At 36.1% G+C, this 19,774-nt stretch overlaps 1 long non-coding RNA gene across 4 annotated transcripts in view; it reads right to left on the bottom strand.

Moving 5' to 3' along the window:
- LOC144376218 (uncharacterized) overlaps nt 1-14,415 on the bottom strand; it is a 107,518-nt gene extending 93,103 nt beyond the window's left edge. For all 4 annotated transcript variants that reach the window (XR_013436455.1, XR_013436457.1, XR_013436456.1 and 1 more), the window contains exons 1-2: nt 14,172-14,415; nt 11,966-12,016 (exon numbers count right to left, since the gene is read on the bottom strand). This is a non-coding gene — a long non-coding RNA (uncharacterized LOC144376218). The remainder of the gene's footprint in view (nt 1-11,965; nt 12,017-14,171) is intronic.
- Between the last annotated feature and the right edge of the window lie 5,359 nt (nt 14,416-19,774).

The following is a 19,774-nucleotide window of genomic DNA, read 5'->3' as shown; positions in this document are numbered from 1 at the left end:
TACTAATTTAGTTTAATAAGACACAACTATGTCATTATTCATATATCACAAAATAGACATTAGTTTTTGAAATTATAATTAACTCCTAGTTGTAAAAATGCATGTAGTTCTAAATATATTTGATTTTATCTGAATTAATTCTATAACAATAATGATTTATCCTGGTATACTCAAGTTATTTATTATTATCATTCCTGGAAATAATAATGTTCAAAATGCTTTGGTAAGTAAATATTTAGAATACTCAACCTGGTAAAATCAAATAAGACATGAGAAGAGATATGTTGGGTTAATTCCATTCATTTCAAGTATTTCTCTCAAAGGGATATATAATAAAATGAACTTGAGATTAAAAACTTTAGAAAAAATTAATTACTTTGACTCTGTTGGTGCTTTTAGAAGAAATAATATAATATATACTTACAAAAGCCTCCACCTGTGGAGTTGCTGTTGTTTTTAACATATCTTTTAAAATATTTTTAATTGTAGATGGACACAATCATATTTTATTTATTTTATGTGGTGATGAGTATTAAACCCAACACATCACATGTGCAAGACACTCCACAAAAGAACTATAGTCCTAGCCATTATTATTATTAGATTTGTTAATATTGTTTCAAAAGTAATAGTTTTGACACTTTCTAAGTCTAATAACTCAAAATTGTCTATATGCCTCAGCACCTCTGTAAATTTTCCCATACATTTTAGAGGGTCTTGTTTTATGTCTCTACCACATTTCAATATTGCATTACTATCAATTAAAATTGTCATATCTGAAATTTGAGTGGGGCTTCATAGTTTACCAAACATATAAAATGTTTGGAATGATCATTCCATTAATCCTCAGAAAAGTATATTATTCCTCATTCATTGCTAAGAAAATAAATCAGAATGAGAAGTCTTAAGATGACACAGCAGAAGATTCTGGACTTCAATAACAGACCTGCTAATATTAATTTTAGTAAAATTTCTTTTACTATCCAAGGTAATTATTTTACCTAGCCTTTTGCAAGACTTGTTCATTTCTTGTCTCATACATGATACAAGGCAAACTGAACACTTGGGACTTGGAGGTTTTAGACCTCTTTTCTCTTCTTCCAATACACTGGAGTAAAGGAAAGTTAATTTTACCCAAAACACTTCATCCTTGAACATGATCTCTCTCCATCAGTCCTATTTTGCCATATGTTAGAAAAGTTATTTTCTCTTAAAAGGTATCAAAACAGTTTTTTTTTCTTTCCCAAGTCTGGCTTGAGTTTCTTCCTATAATTATGAACCTACCTTGACTAATTTTTCCTGGTATCTGGACCACTATGTGTGATTCTAAAACCTTTGATATTATTCATTTAACAATAATAACTAGTTTTGTTTTGCTTTAGATTTAATATAATACTAAGTATTAGTCAAACTATAAAATAAGAGATAAATTTACTGGAAAAAAAGAAATTGCTCTTATCTCATTTAATCAAAGAGCTTCACAAAATAATTCAAGTAATAGTTACCCATCAAGTAGTAAATGTAGTTATATATGAATCACTACATTTTATGGTTCCGATAAGTAAGTATTGTGAAAGTACATTTTTAGCATGAAGAAGTAACTAATACTTGGTTATTCTGCAACAAATTGTATGTAAGTCTCCAAACACTTAATTAAACTTTCAAAATGATGTTATTGAATTTATTTTAAGTTTAGGAAAGATTAGTGATTTACATGAGGAGATACATCTCAGTGGCATTAAATAGAAAAATATTCAAAAGAAAGTTCTTCTGAGTCAAAGCATTTGTAAAATAATCTTTCCTCTGTTTTTAGAAGTTATATGTGATTATTTTCAATTGTTTCAAATCTAATTCAAAATTATTTATTTACACTAATCAGAACCAAATTTTTTATTTCATTTAACCCTACAAACTATTTAATGTAGCATTTCAAAATGTTCATCATTAACCAAACAAACAAAAAACTATATAAATATTTGCAGTGAAATAGTTTTGAAGAAGGCTGTGGTAATATATGTGGATTTACATTTATCAAAAGAAATATAAATTTTAAGATTAAGGAAAAATTCCTTCAGCTTATTTCCTTTCAATACATTGACACAATTTTTCTTGAATTTCAATACCTTCTAGAATAGAAACTGATGCTCTATTAACATAGCAAATTTAATTCCACATATTACAAGAGCTTTGCCCTTAGATGACAATGTTCAGTATAACTAACTAAAAATATTAAAATATAAGTTTAATGCATGCATTTGTGCTATAACTAGTGGGATCAAACAAGTACTATCAGTCATAAAATATGGTTATCTCAGTTCTCAATAATGTTCTCCTTTAAAAATATTTTTCTCCACTAGTGGTTAAAATAGTGTTAGCTTTATCAATCATCTTTCACAAATTTTAAGCAAATTTTAGTAGAGGGATAATGATGCATACTATGAATTTTCAGATATAATAAATTACCTCTGGCATTATCATGCACACTAAATTAATGCAGCATTGGTGGGCAGTTATTGTTAGGAGATAGAGTTGTCATTCATCTCTTTTTCTTTATGACTTAAGGAAATGTAACCCAAATTCCATCTGTCAAATGAGAAATGGAATGTTTTTTCACTGTTAGCGAAAACTGAAATCATTGTACTGGAAATTTGCAATGAAGGTAAAGTGTTGAAAGAAATAGGCTATTGAAACCCAGTTGTAAAAGAAGGAAAGCAGAGAGTTCATAGATTTTTTTCCTGTGCATTTGTGCATTATTTAGCTCAGCTAGTTCTCTAAGAATGAAGCTCATGACAACTTGTCCATGTTGTTCCAGCACTCTCTCTTGAGCTGAATGTAAATGAGGCAGGCATTGGTGCTCCTTGTGCTGGAAGCCATCCAATTCCATCCAGAAAGCTCATTTTAGTGTAAAGCTGGCTCCCTTCATGACAGTGTACAGAGAAACTGTGTCACTAGTGATCTTATTAAGCAACTGAATCTACCAACCTTTTATAGACTTTGCCTATCACTGGATATTCTATTTTATTGAACCAATAAATACTCTTAAATATGTATGTAATTTTTTTCTATAAGAGAAGTCAATCTGTTACGCACATAAAATTGAGGACAAAACAACTGCAGGATTTAAGGAATTTAAAAAATCTGAATCATTGATGTTATCGAATTGCTGACTGATTCCATACAGAAACCCACATATCAACATTGGGAGCACACTCTATACCTACTGTATGGTAGTAAGGAAACAAGGAAGGCAAATTTGGGAAATTGTGCTTTCACAGCTTATTCGCCTTTCCTAAGATCCCAAAATACCTCTGGTAGTGAATTATAAGCTAATCACTATCTATTCAATTAAGGCAAATCAAGTTTGAATTTCTGTTTCCCTGAAACTACAAATGTGTTAAATAAAAATAAACAAATAAGCTGGCAATACAAACCATATCTCAATAATGATCCTAAATGTTAATGGCTTAAACTCACCAATTAAAAGACTTAGGCTAGCAGACTGGATTTAGAAAAAAAAGATCCAACAATATTCTCCCTACAGAAGATTCATCTGATAAGAAAAGACATACACAGACTGAAGGTGAAAGGATAGGAAAAATCATAATATGCACATCAACTGCTGAAGGAAGCAGGGGTTTCCATCCTCATATCCAATAAAGTAGACTTCAAGTGAAAGTTAATCAAAAGGGATAAAGGTGGACATTACATACTGCTCAAGGGAACCATACACTAATAAGACATTACAATCATAAATGTATATTATATGCCCCAAACAATGGTGCAGCAATGTTTATCAAACAAATTCTTGTCACGTTCAAAAGTCAACTTGACCACATCACAATAATCTTGGGTGATTTTAAAAGATCTCTCTCATCACTGGACAGATCTTCAAAACAAAAGTTGAATAAAAACTATAGAACTCAATAATAAAATCAATAACTTAGACTTAACTGACATATATAGAATATTTCAACCTGCATCAAGCGGATACACTGTTTTTTCAGCAGCACATAGATCCTTATCTAAACTAGACCATATAATATGCCACAAAGCAACTCTTAGCAAATACAAATAGTAGAGATACTACCATGAATTTTATCAGATCATAATGGAGTGAAATTGGAAATGAATTACAAAATAAAAAATAAAATTTTCACTATCACTTGGAGACTAAACAATATGCTACTGAAAGAACAATGGGTTACAGAAGACATCAAGAAAGAGATTAAAAAATCTTTAGGGGTAAATGAGAACAAAGATAAAACATATCAAAATCTTTTGGACACTATGAAAGCAATACTAAAAGGAAAATTAATTGCATGAAGTTAATTCCTTAAAAAAAGTCAACAAATAAATTACCTTACACTACATCTAAAGCCTTAGAAAAAGAAGAACAAATCAGCAGCAAAAGCAGTAGAAGGCAAGAAATAATTAAAATTAGAGCTGAAATCAATGAAATCAAAACAAAAGAAGTTTTTTTAAAAAAATAAATAAAATCGGAAGTCCCTTAGCTATGCTAATAAAGAGAAGAGATAAAACTAAAATTACTAGTACACATGATGAAAAAGGTAATATCACAACAGACACTACAGAAATACAGAGGATAATTAGAAATTATTTTTAAAACTTATACTCCAATAAAATAGAAGACAATTGAAGGCATGGACAAATTTCTTCAGTCATACAATTTGCCCAGATTGAATCAGGAAGACATACACAACTTAAACAGACCAATATCAAGTGATGAAATAGAGCACACCATCAGAAGCTTACCAGTCAAGAAAAGCCTAGGATCAGATGTATACTCAGCCAAGTTCTAAAAGACCTTTAAAGAGGAATTCCTCAATACTCTGTAATTTATTTGAGGAAATATAAAAAGAGGCAGCAACTTCCAAACTCATTATATGAAGCCAATATCACCCTGATCCCAAAACCAGGCAAAGACACATTAAAGAAAGTAAACTTCAGACCAATATCTCTAATGAACATAAATGCAAAAATTTTCAATAAAATTCTGGCAAATTGAATACAAAAACATATCTAAAAGTTTGTGCACCATGATCAAATGGGATGCAGCCCATGGATGAAAGGCTGATTCAACATACAAAAATCAATAAATGTAATTCATCACGTCAACAAACTCAAAGATAAGAATCATATGATCATCTCAATAGATGCAGAAAAAGCATCTGACAAAATACAGCACCTTTACATGTTCAAAACACTAGGAAAACTAGGAATAACAGGAACATATCTTGTAAAATCTATCTATGCTAAGCCTCAGGCCAGCATCATTTTAAATAGAGAAAAATTAAAAGCATTCTCTCTAAAAACTGGAACAAGACAGGGATGCCATTTTTCATTACATCTATTCAACATAGTTCTTGAAACACTAGCCAGAGTAATTACACATATGAAAGAATTAAAAGGATACACACAAGAATAGAACAATTCAAACTGGCACTATTTGTTCATGATATAATTCTATACCTAGAAGACCCAAAAAACTACACCAGAAAACTTCTAGAAATACTAAATGAATTTAGCTAAGTAGCAGGATATAAAATCAACACTCATAAATCAAAGGCATTTCTGTATAACAGTGAAAAATCCTCTGAGAAAGAAATGAGGAAACTACCCCATTTACAATACCTTCAAAAAATAAGATACTTGGGAATCAACTTAACAACAAAAGAGGTGAAAGATCTATACAATGAAAACTACAGATCCCTAAAGAAAGAAATAAAAGAAGACCTTAGAAGATGGAAAGACCTACCTTGCTCTTGGATAGGCAGAATTAATATTATCAGAATGACTATACTACCAAAAGCACTATACAGATTCAATGCAGTTCCAATCAGAATCCTAATGGCATTCCTCATAGAAACAGAAAAAGCAATCATGAAATTAATCTGGAAAAATAAGAAACCCAAAATATCGAAAGAAATCATTAGCAAGAAAAGTGATACATCACTATACCAGATATTAAACTATACTACAGATCAATAGTAACAAAAACATCATGGTATCAGCACCAAAACAGACTGGTAGACCAATGATACAGAATAGAGGACACAGAGACTAACCCCCCAAATTATAATTATCTTATATTAGACAAAGGTGCCAAAAACATGCACTGGAGAAAATACAGCAACAAATGGTGCTAGGAAAACTGGAAATCCATATGCAAAAAATGAAATTAAATCCCTATCTCTCACCTTGCACAAAAGTCAACTCAAAGTGGATCAAGAACCTAGAAATTAAACCAGAGACTCTGTGTCTAATAGAAGAAAAACAAGGCCCTAATCTTCATCATGCGGTATGAAGCCCCAACTTCCTTAATAAGATTCCTATAGTGCAATAATTAAAACCAAGAATCAATAAAATGGATGGAATCAAACTAAAAATTTTCTTCTCAGCAAAAGAAACAATCTGTTAGGTGAACAGAGAACCTACATACTGAGAGCAAATTTTTACCCCCTCACACATTAGATAGAGCACTAATCTCTGGGGTATATAAAGAATTCAAAAAGCATCAAAAAATGAATAACCCAATCAACAAATGGGCCAAGGACCTGAAAAGACTTCTAGAAAAGGATATAGAATCAATCAACAAGTATTTGAAAAATTATCATTATCCCAACAATTAGAGAAATGCAAATCAAAACCACTCTTAGATATCATCTCACTCCAGTCCGAATGGTAGCTATTATGAAGACAAACAACAACAGTGTTGGTGAGGATGTGGGGAAAAAGGTACACTCATACATATCTGGTTGGACTGCAAAGTTGTGCAGCCAATATGAAAAGCAGTATGGAGATTCCTTGGAAATCTGGGAATGGAACCACCATTTGACCCAGCTATCCCTCTTCTCGGTTTATACTCAAAGGACTTAAAAACAGCATAGTATAGAGACACAGCCACAACAATGTTTATAGCAGCACAATTCACAATATCTGAACTATGGAGCCAATCTAGATGCTCTTCAGTGGATGAATGGATAAAAGAAATGTGTCATGTATACACAATGGAATTTTACTCAGCAATAAAAGAGAATAAAATCATGGCATTTACAGGTAAATGGATGGCGTTGGAGAACATAATGCTAAGTGAAGTTAGCAAATCCCCAAACAACAAATGCTGAATATTTTCTCTGATATAAGGAGGCTAACTGATAGAGGGGTAGGTATGGTAAATATGGGAGGAATAGATGAAAGCTAGATAGAGCAGAGGGGTGGGAGAGAAAAGAAGGGTGAGGGGACTAGCAAGGATGTTGGAATGTGATAGACATCATTATCCAAAGTACATGTATGAAAACATGAATTAATGTCAACATACTTTATATACAACCAGAGATATAAAAAAGTGTGCTGTATATGTATCATAAGAATTGTAATGCATTCTGCTGTCACTTATTTTTTAAATCAATTTTTAAAAAACACTGGCAAAAAAGAAAAAGAAAATGCAAAAAAATAAAAAAGAAAGAAAAAAAAGGAAGAAATGGGAGAGTATATGCTAAAAACCAAAACCAAAAATAACAATACTAACAATAAAACTCCAGAATGCTTCCAGTAATCACACTGTGGAATTATTGCAATTTTATTCTTTGACTGATATGTATTATAGGACAAAAGAAATGAGCATTTATGAGACAGGAAAATTAAATTAGTCCCTCTATGCTTCCAAACAGAGTTATAAATATGGAAGAAACAGTATTCAAAAAAAATAAAGATGATAAATAGAAGCTCTACTCTCAAGTTAAGTATCAATATACACATGGAAGTATAAAGTTCATAAGCATGTATGTATATACAAACATAAGATATATACACACATATAAAGATATAATAAGTAAATGCTTATATATACACATATTAAAGTATATCCTCACATCCTCACATCCCCCTGCAGTCCGTCCCAGGTCCAGTGGAACTGAGGGGTCCCTAAGTGCTGACAGAAGGATGCAGTAGTCACTGTGACCCAGCATGCCTTCACCTTCTAGCAACCCAGGTGAGTGGTTCTTGTAGGTGGGTGAGAGATCATAGGTCAGATTGGCTACTCCCCCAGTAGACCCATGTTCCACTTCCAGTGGCTGAGAAAGTGAGGGTTGCATTTGTTAAAAAGAATGTGTCTCTGGGCATTGGTCCCTAGATCCTCCCTCATAGCATGGCAGGTGAACTGGTGCTTGTCTTTTTTCTTCCTCTGATGTGGCTGGGACAGGAAGCTCCTTGCTTGCCTGCACAGGGTGAGTCAGAGTGCTGTCTGTCCACCTGTCTGTGACATGGGCAGATTTCTGGAGAGTGACCAGGATGCAATATTTTCTCTTTTTCTATCTACAATAAAATTAAATATGTGTATGTACATAATCTAATATAGAAGAATATTTTAAAGCCACAATTAAATTTCAAACTTTTTTCACTAAAATATATTTCTTCTGCCACACATCAAATTTTGTCTCTTGTTATTATTATCCCATAGATTTTTTGTGTGCTAGAAAAGCATTATGAACTTTCATAGATCATTTTCACTTACCTCTCTTTTGCTAGTATATGCAAACAACTCATGCTAAGGTTTTATTTACATTATATCTGATCAATATATTTGTTTTTTGGGGGGATACACTCAAGTAATTTTAAATGATACAGAAAATTAAACTCGCACTGTCCTTGACATAACACTTTCTCTTCTGCTATTTAGTAAAAATGGATCACAAAACTGTTAAATTTGTGCTGTTTTGCTGACAGTGAAACTTAAATAATGTCCATATGCTATCAAGCACAAGTAAATAGAGTAGAGCTAAATGGGAGCTTTTTAGATTTATAGATTATCTCTTAGTGATAACATTTTTTTTAATTTTTATGCCCATTAAGAGTTGTTTCAGAATAATGTCTTTATTGTTTCCACAATTTAATAACTGAAAACAAATGTGTTGTAAAAGATGGAGGACAATGGGCAAAGTTCAAGCTGCATTTAGACTAATCAAAGAGCAAATTAATGTATTTTCTGATGTTAAAAAATACTTAAAAATATGAACACCTTTTAGCTCATGAATATTCTTCCAAAATATGACAAGTTTGAAAACCAAATACTATTTATATATAAAGATTACTGTGACATTGTTTATAGCACCTGAAAATTGGGTGTAGCTTCTACAAGTCCATATAAAGAAATGGATTTAATTTTAGCATATCCATTATGTGAAAAAAATTATTAACTTAAAATTATGATGCCAATTTATTTACTCTAATAATAGGTATAAAAGGTAATTAAGTTGAAAAAAAAACATGTTTGATCCTGGTTTTGAAAAATGCTTATCCAGTAGTAATGATTCATAAGATTATACAGAAAATATTAGCCATAATCAAGAGGATAATTATTTTTTATTTTACATTGAACTTTCTGAACATAAAAAATTGACATCCTATTCCTAAAATATTGTTAGATGTTTGACAATGGATAGAAATAACGCAGAATTAGAGAATGAGTACTAGTGCTAAAATTTAAGCTACAACTTTATTACCATCGATGTGAATAATGAAACTCATTCTTTTTAAGTGTTCATAATTGGTTGGTCATTTGAAAATGTAAGGGTGTATATGAACATACTTTGAACATGAAATAATATTTATAAAATTATTTTTTTTCAGAATAAAGTCTTAGAACCTCAAATTTTCTTATGCTTCATGAAAGCACTATTGTGGTTCTTGCCAGGGTAATAATAATAACAGTAATAATAAAAAAAAATTTCAAGGCTTAGATTTCCCTTTCATGCTCAGAAGATAAACAGACAATTGGCACTAAATTATAGATTTTGGGACACACAAAACCTTGATCTGTCAGTACAAGTAGAGAAAATGAACCTCAAGTGCTTCAAAAGGATTTCATAGCACAACAGTTTGTTTGTTTGTTTGTTTGTTTTGGTAACAGTGATTGAATTCAGAGGCACTGGACTATTGAGCCACATCCCAGCCCTATTTTGTATTTTTTTTTAGATATTTTTTAGTTGTCGATGGACCTTTATTTATTATTTATTTATATGTGGTGCTGAGAATCAAACACAGTGCCTCACACATGCTAAGCAAACACTATATTACAGAAAACAAACCCAGCCCCCATATTTTGTATTCTTATTTAGAATTGGTCTCACTGAGTTGCTTAGTGCTTAGTGCCTTGATGTTGCTGAGGCTAGCTTTGAACTCATGAGTCTCCAAGCCACTGGGATTACAGTTGTGCACCACCGTGCCTGGCTGATAGCACAACAATTTATTAAAGCAGAAGCATCTTCTGTGAATTTATTGGACAGCTTCTGCTAACACCCTTTCAAGTGTAATCATGTGCTTTCTTTCATTCTAACTGATGACTGATTCCTTTCTCTTCTTCTGTCCAGATAACTTTAAGCTCCTTATCTTTATTGAATCTAAGTTAGAAAACAAATGTGTTGTGTTCTAACATCAAATATGAAACACATTTTTTCTAATAAAACATTATTCTCTTTGATTTTTCATATTATATCCCACTTCAAAAAGACATTACATTGTGTTTTATGAACATTCCAAATAATAAGTAGCTAAGGTAAATATTTTCTGAATTCTGAATGTTAAAATCTGGTACTTCTTTATATTCTCATATTCTAAAATATCTACTGGTACTTCTTTATATTCTCATATTCTAAAATAGCTAATATGATGGGCATAGGTGTTCAAACTGGAGAGATTGAGTAGTGCTTGACACTAGGGGGTTGCAAATTGTTCCACTTGGTTTCTTCTACTTTAATTATAATTTTTTAGTTGAGGCCCCTTTAATTTTATATTGGAATACTATAATAATATCCTGATTCTCGTGTGTGTGTGTGTGTGTGTGTGTTTCAATTTACTTTTCAAGCTCATTATGGAACAACAGCAGTATATATACCTAACTAATTACACACAGCTTAACTTAATTAGCATCATCTAGATACAGCAGTCAGCCAATAAGGAATCTCCATCATCTTAATGGCTTGGAGGCATTGCCTCACAGACCACTCCTCCTGGCAAACTGCCAGGCGCCATCTTGACTTGATCGAAGCCCTCAACAACCAAAACACAGGTTAAACACCAAAACATTTTTATATCAAATCATAACACTGCCTTAATTCTAGCATCCTTTCCTCTCTCATTCATGAGCACATATTTCTATGCAAGTTATTTATAATATTGCTCTCTAAATTTGATAAATTTTGTCAACCATACAGTCAGTCACAATTCAAAAATAAACAGAACACTATATAAGACACAAATGAAAAAAAAAATCAACCAGCTACTTTTAATACAATTTGTCAACCAATCTCAAATTCTGAGTTCCACAGAAAGTGATTCTTCTCACAATTCCAATTAATTTACTGCTAAGAATTTTCCCAAGTCATTAGGACATTTGCTTAAAATGTAAATAATTCCAACAATGTGTTTTCTAGAAAATAACAGCTACAACCATAGCTTAGCACATAAAATTTGTCCTTTAGGCAAGTTACTGAATAAATTAAACAGAAACAACTATACTCTTGTTTAATGCTTTAACATTTTATAATACCACATTCAACAATTTCTAAATTTGGAAAATCAATTCAGATTGCACACAAGCAATAACTTTGAAACTTAAAACTTTACAGGTTTCTACAAAATACTTTTGAATAAATATATTCCACAGAAATATTATAGAAAAATCAACACCACTCAAACAAATCTCAGCAAGAAGCACAAGATCAGTATATTCATAAGTACAGAATATATGATACATGCTAAAGAGTATTTTTCTCCTAATTTAATTTAATTCACCTAGGAAATTTTTGTTTAAAGCACTTGCAAAGCTTTAAGGAAGCAAACATAGCTAGCTAGCCTCTTCTGCTGCACATACATACAAGGATAATAGGTTCATATCCTAATATCGTTCCACAATTTAGAAATCAAAACAATAAAATTTGTTTCTTACCTGCAGTTAGGAGGAGGATTAAGGGTTATTTCAGCTAGCTCCTTTTGAATTCTGTTAGTGAAATGGGAACAGACAAAAAGGATTTGAGACAGTCTACAGAATAACCAGAAAATCAGACTGCCCTCTACCGCCATGCAGGTAAAAGCAAGGCTGGTTTTGCCTTCAGTAATGCTAACATGGCTGCTTCCTCTTTGTTCTCAGAGGTATAACCCAAATTCCTTAACAGAAACTTTGCAGCTTTTTTCTTACTTGCTACTTTAAATAGTTAAGTCATTTACACCTGATTTGAGAAAGTCCTCCACCACTATTCAACAAAACGATATAAAATCTATTTTAAAACTCTTTTTACCAAAGAAATTCTCTTTTCAAGATTATATGCAAATGAGACAAAAAGGAAGGAGGAAAAGCACTAGAATATTTTTGACAATGACTTCAATCCACTTTTACTGTGGTAAAAATTAGAAAGCTATTGGAAGAGCACATTAATAGTTTTGTCAATATTTTATCTGTCTAAAAAAAGTTTAAAATTTACAAATACCTTTACCAATGAAAAACTTCCAAGGACTATTTTGGCAATCTTATTTAACCATTTCTTTTCTCTGATCTTAGGTACAGCATGTAAATTTAAATTTCATACTCTTGGAGGAAAGAGGGCCTTGAGGTAAGGGGAAAAAGAGCATTTCTCTGATTTTCTTGAAATTTAAAATGTTTTCAAAATTTTATTGTTACTCTCCACAATATTGCAACACACTGAGAAGAATTTTGAATTATTTCAAAGACTGCTGCTATTCAATATAATATTCTCAAATTCATTAAGTGTTTGATTAATAGTACTGAAAGGCCAAGGTTTGTAGTCGGAGATTAAAATGCACATACAGGTAGCAGTGACCAAGATGAAGCACTATACTGCAAGCTGGTGCTAGCTTATATAGAAAGTGAAAGTCAGTTATCTTAAACCAGGAAGCTCTCTGGGCCAATCATAGTAAAGGTAAGGTCATCACCTAGGGTACACGCATGTCCGCCCTGCATAAGATTCATGGGGGAATGAACTGTGCACTAGTGCAGAAGATGGGAGGACCAATTAGAGAAATTTCAAAACAACTTTTTATTCGCCCACTGGCAATTTGCCCGCCGCCATATTGCATTAGGGGCTCCTTATCTGAAAGGCCTGGGGAATTCTTAGCCACCGACTAGCAATTTGCCTGCCACCATGTCTGCAACGCCCTGGGGAGTTCTCAGGGAGACTCCCAACAAGTACGATGACCGTCAAAATGTATAGAAAAATAAGAACATGATTCACTATAAAATGCAATAATTGATCAGTTTTTATATTTTATTTTTCCTTTAGTGATGATTAATGAAAATCAACAAAACATCAACACTAGGTAATGCTATAGATACATTTTGTGTTTGATTACAAGAGTTCTACTCAATACAACCACTATCACTGATGGAGTCCTTTTAATTAAATCTTTTTTTTTTGCCATCATAAAAAAATAAAAGTCAGCAGGCAACAAATAATCTTTCACTTACACTCATCAAAATGTTTTTCCTGCTGTTGATTTTCACTACTATGTCAAGAACGTCCACAAGTTTTAAAGATGTGCAAAGACAATGAACGTTTTCAACAGCAAAGTGACAATTGAGATTGTGAATAACTACTTTTCAGTTTTATTTGCCCTCACAAGAACAAGGAGGGATAAGTATAATTTAACTACAAAAAATTATATCTATTATGCAGGATTTAAAGCCTTGTTTGTAAAACTAAGCAAATTTAAAATCCGATTTCAAATACAGCCAAGGCCTGACGTTCAAAATTTTTTAGCAAATGTAAACTTTTTTGATCATTTCATATCATGAAAAGAGACACTACTAATCTCTAGATGTGCCAATTTCACTCAAAAGCATAACTCACCAAAGGAAACATCCCCAGTGTACCATCTAATTCAGTTTCACCAAATTTTCCTTGCCAACTCCTTAAACTGTCAGAATGAGAATTCAATCTCTAAGACTCCTCCTGAAGTTACCAAAGTACAAAATAAGTTTGCTTTGGAGCATAATTTTAGTGAGGACATTTTCATGCTCCCTAAAGGATGACAATTCACTCAAGTACAAATATAACTAATCATGAAATAATTCTGGAGTCTTGCTCTGAAAGTAAAAATACAAACATCCAATTGCTTGGAAGACAACCTGACAATGTTACCTGTTACACTAGTGGATAACTAGCAGTGGTTTTGCTAGGGAGTTTGGTGCTCTTCTTCTTTTTCTTCTTCATTCATGGCGGCTGCTCCCTCCCCACGTGGACCCCAGCCCTGCTGCCTTAAGTCTTCTTGATCTTCAGGCTCTGGAGCAGCAGGGTCTCCCTGGTCCTTATCTGAACTGCCACTGCTGGTGCTGGGGTTGTCATCATTGGACTTTTGCTCATCACTGGCCATCTTGATGAAGTTATCACTTGGAACACATTTTAAAAAGAAAAAGGAAGAGGTAAGAAATGTTAATCTAAGAAATCAACAGCATTTTCTTATCTTAATATTATCTTCAAATTGTATCTTATAAAAAGGCTTCAGAAATGTTCATATTTATTGTATGGCAATGTTACTGGGGATAGGATGAGTCTTATAATGCCAGCTCTCAGGGATTGTCCAAATTCACCCACTCACATTTTTTTCCCCATTCCTTGGACAATCTATCAATTGTCTACTTTCTCAGAAGGCTTGAAACAGATTTTCCAGGGAACTTCAGGCAATGAGCATTAACAACATATGAAACATTGTAAATAACATTTTGCTGAAAAATGTGAAAAAGTCACTACACGTCTAACTATTCATAGCTTAGTTCAAGCCCTGAGGAAAGGCAGCGGTGCCCGTGTGGGGGGCTGCCTTGGCTACCAATTCCCTCTCCCAGAGGGAAAGGTACCCTGTTAATCACTCATATGCTTGTTTCAGGTGAACATTCCTCTTCTATGCACTGTAAAACCTTTAAACACAACACTGGGAAATTTAAAACTCAACTAACAAGCTTCCCTAGTGATTTCCATGGCCAGCAGTGAAGATTCATCCAGCCAAGACCCAGCTGTCACCCTGGGAAAAGCAGAATCCAAACTGCGCTTTCTTAAAAGCTTCCCATTCACCAAGGTTCCTTGCTGAATCTTTACATCACTGACCAACATTTTGTCCAAAGTTAATGAAAAGGGGTAAAAGCCCAAGGAAAAACAAAGCCCCAAGAGCTGCAACAAATTTTTGCGCCCTCATAGGTGAGCCCCTGCCATTGCTGGCTTCTGAGCAGCTCCGCGGCCCTTGTGAGGAGGGGCGCGCTTGGTCAGCTCCCTGCCCCAGCAGCCATGTAATGGGAACAGCCAAGCAGCCCCACCGCGGCTTGGGGACACCTGTGGCGGGCGCCAGTGTGAAAGAAGCTGCCGCCTGGGCACGGCTGCCCCCCACACGGACCCCAGCCCACTGGAGCGAAGCTTCTACCGCCGTCCAAGGGGAGCCTGCCCACCAAACAGTGCCCTGGAGAATCTCCGTTAAATGGCACTTTGACTTGTTTGAATTGTTTTTGGATTATTTTTAACTAAGGTCAATAAGGCTTTTGCTGCAAAGCGCGGAAGCTCCCCAGGTGACTCCCCATGTGAAAGGGCAGCTGGCTCAGGTCTGATGTGCAGCAGGAGGTGGCCAACGCGGGCTTCCCAGCCTCGCTCCAAGAAGCTTGTGTGTGTTTCTTGCTGTGTCCACTCCGCCTCCGCCTGGGTGCCCACCCTCCTGCCCTACCTCTCCTTGGTTCCTGCCTCCCCGCATGTCCCCCAACCAGACCCCAGCCCTGACTCCTTACGTCGTGGCGGGAACAAAGCTGCCGCCACCGCCGCCGCCATCGCCACCCAGGCTGACACCCATATGGACCCCAGCCCAGCTGCCTTACCACCGCTGCCCCCCACGCAGACCCTTGTACCTGCTGCCTTAACTCGCGGCTTGAGCGAAGCTGCCGCCTCCACCCCAGCTGCCCCTCACGCGGATCCCAGCCCCGCCGCATTAACTCGCGGCTTGAACGAAACTGCCACCGCCGCCGCCACAGCCCGGCTGCCCCCACACGGACCCCAGCACCGCTGTCTTTCCTCAGGGCTTGAACGAAACTGTCACTGTCCAAACTGCCATGGCAGCTGACCTCCAGCAGACCCCAACCCCGCCGCCTTACCTCCTGCCGCTGCTGCTGCAGCCGCTCTGGGTCCAGGCGAACCCAAGCCCCCCGCAGCCTTACCTCGCTGCGGGAAACAAAGCCGCCGCCGGCCGCCCCCCCAACCCCACCACAACACGGACCCCAGGTTCCCTGACTTACCTCTCAGCGAAAACCAAGCTGAAGCCACCGCTGCGCCCAGCTGACGCCCACCTGGATCCCAGCCCCTCAGCCTTATCTGGTGGTATGAACTATGCTGCCGCCGCCGCTCCCTCCCCCCACTGGCCTGCATGCAAACCCCAGCCCCACCACCTAACCTCTGGCTTGAACTAAGCTGCCGCTGCCTTACTTCCGCCCCCGCCCCAGCTGACCCCATGCGGACCCCAATCCCGCTAACTTAACCTCGAAGCGGGAAGGAAGCTGCCGCTGCCCCCCCCCCCCCCCCCCCCGCTGCCCCACCAGGAGGATCCCAGCCCTGCTGCCTTACCTCACTGCTGGAACAAAGCTGCTGCAGCTGCCGCCATCGCCCAGCTGAAGCCCACCAGGACCTCAGCCCACTGCCTTACCTAGCAGCGTGAATAACTCCAGCACCGCTGCCTTACCTAGGGTTTGGACTAAGCTGCCACCGCCAAAACCGCCTTGGCTGCTGCAGCTGACGCCAACGCGGACCCCAACCAGGCCCTGGCTGACGCCCATGCGGACCCAAGCCTCCCCGCCTTTCCTCGCGCATGAATGACTGTAGCACCGCTGCCCCCCACCCCCAACACGGACCCCAGCTTCACGGACTTACCTCGCGGCGTTGAACCCAGCTGAAGCCACCCACCACCGCGCCGGCTTACGCACACGTGGGCCCCAGCCCCTCAGCCTTATCTCGTGGTGTGAACTATGCTGCCACCCTGGCTGCCCCCCAGGAGGACCCCAGCTCCGAGGCCTTACCTCGCGGCTTGAACTAAGCTGCCGCTTTCGCTGCCTTGGCTGACGCCCACAGACACAGACCCCAGCCTCACCACCTTACCTCACGGGGGGGGGGGGGGGGGCGGGGAAGGACGCTGCCGCCGCCATCGCCATTGCCACCTCAGCTGCCCCCCAGGAGGACCCCAGCCTCGCAGCCTTACCTCCCGTCGTGAATGAAGCTGCTGCCGACCCCGCGGTGCCACCATCGCCACCCCGACTGCCTCCCACATGGACCCCAGCTCAACCACCTTACCTCACCACGTGAGTAGTTTTACTTAAAGGACCAAATAAGTTTAAGAAAATTATTTCAGCAAACATAAAATAAGAATTCTAAGTAACAAAAAATATTATCACAGTTTAATTGGTAGTGATTTTTCTTTTTTAATGGCACATAAGATAATGTTGATCTTTGAATTAACTCTTTAATTTGATAATATAATTTCTGCCATTGTTTACTGACAACAAATGTTCTTAGAGGCAAAATAATCATTATTTTAGAATCAAACTTTCAATTTCATGTCATATGGCAAAAGCACATACTAATTTTTAAGACTAGTCATCAAATTGTTGACTATGTTGAAGAACTCAGAATTATTAATATAATTAAATGCATTTATTTATCTATTAAGCTAAGTGTTAGACATTACAAAATACTTATACTAGATCTGGAAAGATGGTTATAGCTATTAGTTCTTAAGCACTTATTATATGTCAAGCACTATTCTAAGTTCTGTACATGTCCTAGGACTTAATCCTTTTGCAACACTATAGGGTGAATATTATAACTATCCCCATTAATTTTATACATTAAGAAACTGAGGCATGAATTGTCAAAAAATTATCCAAAGATGCATAAGTGTGGAGACAGGATGTAGATTAAGATTGTCTGATTGCAGAAACTCTGATCCCACTTAGACACTATAGTCACAAATGTTTGTCCCTGACCTTAAGTAACTAACAAGAAAAAAAAAATACCAATTAAGTTTAAAAGGGTAATGTCATAATGGAGTTAGATATAAAGTTCAAGGGATGTGCAGGAGAAGGATCATGCAAGGTGTGTATAGTTATCTAATAAATGTCTGTCTTGTTAATGAGTCTATAAGCTCATCAAGAGGCAGGGACTTTGTTGGCTCATTGTTGTATGATCAGCTCTTAACATGGTGCATAGCACTTAATTGTTTTCATTTTGCCTCAGGGAGTAAGGAAGGCTAAAGAGAAGTAATATTTGAGTAGACAATGAATATGCTGTATGGTTTTTGTAAATTTAACAATATGTTTCAAACCTGTACAGTAACAAACATGTTGGCTCTGCAATTCCAATGCTCATAATTCACCCTAGAAACTATATGTAGTGCTGAGAATGGAACCCAGAGCCTGACACATGCTACGCAAGTGCTCTACCACTGAGCTACAACCCCAGCCCCTCATCCTAAGGAAATAATAAAAATTTAGGTACATTAATGCTTTGTCCCAGTTGCTATGAAAGCTAGGTTTGTTAATGTAGTAGTACATAGAATAATGTACCTTTCCCATGAATAAATAGATGTCTGAGAGTTTGAGGAAAGAAGGCTGACTCAAATAGCTTTTGAATTAGATATATATTTTACTGTAGATGTTATAGCTATTCTTCTAATACCATAGATAATGGAGACTGAGTTATGCTGCAAATATATTAGGCATTTCATGCACCAAAAACATAAAGCCAAATGATTATTTCATTATAACTCTGCTCCTAAAATTATCCTATTTGTTAAGGAATTCTGTAACAAATTTATGTTTGAATCATTGCACCAGAAAATACCATAGTACTACTGACTTGGAGAAGGAGATTGCGAGTGTGCAGTAATAAGGTTTAAAATTTACAACTGGCCATCTTAGGCAGTAAATCTAGCCAAGTTTCCTAAAAGACAATTTGAAGATACTAATAAAACTTCTGCCAAAATAATCTTTTGCAGAGCCAAAATAACTTCAGGTATGATCAACTGGCCCCAATACATGAAATTATGAAACAAACAGGCTATATGTAGTTCTGATATTGCTGTTTGCTTGAAAAGTAAACATGGGAGAAAGCAATATTTTTTACAGCAAGTGGCAGAAATGCAGACAATCTTCCAGATGATGATTATTTCTATTCATATAGAATTGTATAACTTCTAAAGCTTCTTCACAATAAAATTCTTTATTTTGTTTCTATAGTTATTTAAAGAAGTTACTTAACTTTTTGGTAATGTTATTTATTTTTCTTATATATTTTCTTTCTTTCTTTCTTTCTTTCTTTATTTATTTATTTTTGCAATGTTGGGGACTCAATCCCAGGGCCTCATTCATGCTAGGTAAGTGATGTACCACTGAGCCACATCACCAGCCTGATAATATTCTTTCTTAAATAAATTTTTATAACTCAAACAGTGTGATAATAAGGTAATTTGAGAGAGAATTCATGATTGGTTGATGAGAAATTATCACCATGTTGTCAAGAAATATAAGGTAAGTCACTATAATGTTTATATCTGAAATTATTGCTGTTTCTAATTAGCATATTTATCTCTGCTTCAGATTCTACATCATTATCCTTCAAGAATCTACTTTACATATCTCCTTAATATTATATCTTCTAAACAGACAATTGGCAACCATAATAATAAACACTGCATAAGAGGAAAATTTGACCTTTTAAGAGGAAAG

Source organism: Ictidomys tridecemlineatus, chromosome 3 (genome assembly GCF_052094955.1).
Source record: "Ictidomys tridecemlineatus isolate mIctTri1 chromosome 3, mIctTri1.hap1, whole genome shotgun sequence".
NCBI classification, from domain to species: Eukaryota; Metazoa; Chordata; class Mammalia; order Rodentia; family Sciuridae; genus Ictidomys; species Ictidomys tridecemlineatus.
Note: the sequence above shows the minus strand (reverse complement) of the source record. Positions and strands in the feature narration are given on the sequence as shown.